At 51.4% G+C, this 3735-nt stretch overlaps 1 protein-coding gene across 1 annotated transcript in view; it reads left to right on the top strand.

Moving 5' to 3' along the window:
- Window positions 1-12: 12 nt before the first annotated feature.
- Gigyf1 (GRB10 interacting GYF protein 1) overlaps window positions 13-3735 on the top strand; it is a 15076-nt gene continuing 11353 nt past the window's right edge. Inside the window, exon 1 of the mRNA XM_031338357.1 lies at window positions 13-604. The gene's annotated coding sequence lies outside the window, so the exon portion shown is untranslated. The remainder of the gene's footprint in view (window positions 605-3735) is intronic.

A 3735-nucleotide genomic window follows, 5' to 3' on the forward strand; every position in this document is an offset into this window, starting at 1 on the left:
AGCTCGGTTCTCGGAGCCGAACCGGGGCCTGGCGGGGGCTTGCAGGGCTAAGCGTTCCACCCCTTGGGCCAGCACGGTAGCTTTATCCTGCCCGTCTTGGGTCTCCCCCTCGGTTTCTTTGCGTTTTAAGCGGCCACCTAAGTGCTTGGTCATCGATGTCCCTTTTCCCTCCTCAGTTGTCCGGCCGCGTGAGACACCTGTCTGTCTGAGCCGGGGCTGCTGGGCATCCCTGACCAGGCTCTTCCCAGTCCATATGTCCCAGCTTAATGGGACAGCTGCGGGTCGCTGCCCCTCACGGTTTGCCTAGGATTCTTTTTCTTAAAAAAAAAAAATGTTTTTTTTCCAAGATGAAAGACCCTTCTGTGCCTCTTCTTAGACCTAATAGTTACTACAGTTCCGAAGCAGCTTGCAGGGCTGAGCCTGTGAGATGCTAAATAAATAGTTGGTGGCCAGATCTTTCCTCCACCCACCCTCCATTCTCCTCCTGTCGTCTCCTCGCTCAAAGCGCTCCCCTTCACAGGAAAAGCCCCTTCCCAGCAGGCACTGACCCTCCAAGCTGGCAAGCCAACTTTTCTACTCAAGCCCCCCAACCCATCTAGGATCAGTAAGTGTCTGGTCGGCTCTGGCGCGTATCCATCCAACTATTTTCCTTTGCATCCCCAGGCCAGCCACCCTCCAGCCCAGGTCAACTTTTATTTCATAGGTTGTACATCAGTATGCCAAGTTAGGGGAGGATTTGAGGAAGAACTTGGCTTATTACTCCTCTCCATTGACTGGGGAGCCCCGGCTAGGGAAGAGGCTTGACTCCCTCCCACATGAGGATTCTAGTACACTTTTATGGTGTGTTCACCCTTGTTGACTGGCTTTGTCAGCTAGTGGATGCAAGTTAGTGATTTAGGGTTAGCGGATGAGGGATCCCAAGCTCACCCTAGCCTTTGACATCTGTTGTTGGCATTTGAGATCGGAATCATGGTCCAAGGGTGAGATGGCTCAGCCGGACAATGTACTTGATTTGCAAGCCTGTTTACCAAGAACCCGCTTGAGGGTGGGAGTAGAGAACCGGAGATGTCTGCTGACCGTGTGCCCCTCGTCAGCATCATACCGTTAAAGAGAAAAAAAAAACAGCTCAGCTTTAGGTGAGAGAGGGTGACCCCAAAGTCTGAAGAAAGGACTCTGGTGGCTATCTCTAGAGCCACCTAAATGCTAGGTGACCACACAGCCATCCTAGCTATCCCAGGAAGACAGGGGAAGCCCTCTTGCAAGAGGGCTAGCTAGATTAGCCAAAGACCATGTATTCTGTCTCAGCGAAGAGACCCCGTCTCGATAAGTAAGGTGGGAAGCGACTGAATACACATGGCATCAAGCTCGGGCCTCTATGTTCGTGCATATGTGTGTGCACATGTGAATTCAAATACATCCATGCACACCATGCTCACAAAACAAAAGTTCTAAGAAAAATCTTGGCATGGAAGCCCATGCCTAGCATCCAGACATTCAGGAAGCAGGAGGGTTGCTATGCATTTGAGGCCAGCCTTGGGTACAGTGTGAGATGTACAGGCATCAGCCCCAAGGTCTAAGAAGGAGTCAGAAATGACTTCAGACTTGCATAGGAAGCCTGAACATTCAGGGTAACTCCTGCCGCCTTACGCATCTCTGCCTGTCTTGGGTGATGTTAAGGCTGTCAGGGTGCCCCGTTAGGAGAGCTATAACTTTATTTTCTATGTACTGGAGTCCCCAGCTGGGCAAGCTGGCAGAAGGGATCAAATGAGGTAAGGCGTGAAAATCCTTTGAAAGCTGTGAAGTCGGTTCACAATTGCCAAGCGCTCAGGTTGTCATCGTGGCTCAAAGTAGAGCAGGGGTAACTCCTGCCCTGCAGATGATGGGGGCCTGTAGCCCTTTCTCCTCCTCCTACACATGGAAGGAGAATATATTTTATATATGTGTATATGTATGTGTAAATGTACACACGTGTATGTATGTATCTCCATCCATCCTGGGAAAGTGGTTAGGTGATTGCTTGAGTGTGCAGCATTTGGGGATTTGACTCTGTTAACTGTAGTACTGGAAGCTGTCAAGTTACATTGCTTTAGGTTGCAACAAAGTTTGGGGGGATAGAGTAAGGAGGTATTGTGCCTAATTGTGGTCAGCTTGTGCTTGGAGTTGTGAGAGCCAGAGCAGGAGCTGCCAGCTCCCAGATCCAGCCCGTACCTCTAACAGGAGTCAGTCTTTCAATAGCAAGAGGGCTCAGGTGCTAGGGGAATTGAGGGGTAGGCTGTGGGGGGAGAGGGGAGGGCTCAGGTGCTAGGGGAGTTGAGGAGTAGGTTGTGGGGAGGAAGGGGGTCTTATGAAGCAGAGATGCTGAGGGGCAAACTGGAGTTGGCCTGGGAGGGAAAGACCCCTAGCCTAGGAGGTCAGTAAAAAGGGGTGTGAAGGCTAGCCGCAACCCTGCTGCCCATGGTCATCTTCATAGAAAGGCCTCTGATACTTAGTTTTGAGCTGGGATGGGCAAACTTAAGCTTTGATTTTTTTTTTTCCCCTCATTTTTAAATTACTGTGTGTGTGCGCGCACGCAAGCATGTTCCATGGTATTTGGGGGAATGGAGGGACACAGCTTGGAGGAGTTGGTTCTCTCTTTCTACAGTGTAGGTCCTCAGGATCAAACTCCGGTCATTTAGGCTTGGCCACAAGCACCTTTATCAGCTGAACCATTTCAGCATTGGTGCTGTTGGTTTTTTAATCTATTCTTTTCCCCAGGACTTCCTTTCTGGCAGGACTTTGAATTTTCTCACAGGACAGTGTGATGAGAGAACCCTTTGCTTGCTGCTGAGGGGCATGGGGGCTTACTCACTTACGCTGTAGTGTCTGGAGCTGGGCTTGTGGATAAGGAGCGTTTCTCAGTCTTGTCATTGTGAGCATCTCAGTCCACCTGTCTGCACCCGGCCACATGCCACCTGACAGGTCTGCCTGTCCTACTGCCGGATTCCAAGTGCTGGGGATTGAACCCAAAGCCTTGTGCATGCTAGGCAAGCATTCTTCCAACTGAGCCTGCCATGTGTATGCTTGTTTGTGTGGGTTGTTAGCTAGCCCACAGCATCCCTGGTCTGTGTATGCTTCTTTGTATGGGGCTATCCTGTGGCTTTTTAGCTATCGCACAGCATCCCTGGTCTCTCTTGCTAGAAGCCAGTAGCATCCTTTTGCTCATTCTGAGCTGTCTGCAGTCATCGTCCATATTCCTCAGGGAACAGGGAGCATTTCCTCAGCCAAGAGCCCTTGGCTTCAGGCAGCATGCAGGGCAGAGACCTACTTGTAGCACGGGTAGGAACCACACAGTGGACTGCCTGCTGCTTGCTAGGCCCTTCAGTGTGTGGAAGAAGCCCAGTTCCTGGCACTGGGCCTTTTCTCTGGCTGGTTTGCAGCCTCGGAGCTTGTCCATGTTCCTTGTGTCTTGTCCTGCCTCTGCAGTGGCTCCACATTGTCCTGCCTCTGCAGTGGCTCCACATTGGTGCTGCTTGCACTTTTTTTTTCTCTTTGTAAATTAAGGGTGTCACCGTCATTATCATCATCATCATCCTGTCCACCACCACCACTCCACTCCTGCTTAGTGCATTGGGGGGGGCACACACATGCGACATGGCATGCAGGGGGGCACACACATGCACCATGTCATGCTGGGGGAGGTCACACACATGCACCATGGCATGCGGGGGGAGGTCACACACATGCACCATGGTATGC

The sequence above is a fragment of the Mastomys coucha genome, unplaced genomic scaffold, assembly GCF_008632895.1.
Source record: "Mastomys coucha isolate ucsf_1 unplaced genomic scaffold, UCSF_Mcou_1 pScaffold22, whole genome shotgun sequence".
NCBI classification, from domain to species: domain Eukaryota; kingdom Metazoa; phylum Chordata; class Mammalia; order Rodentia; family Muridae; genus Mastomys; species Mastomys coucha.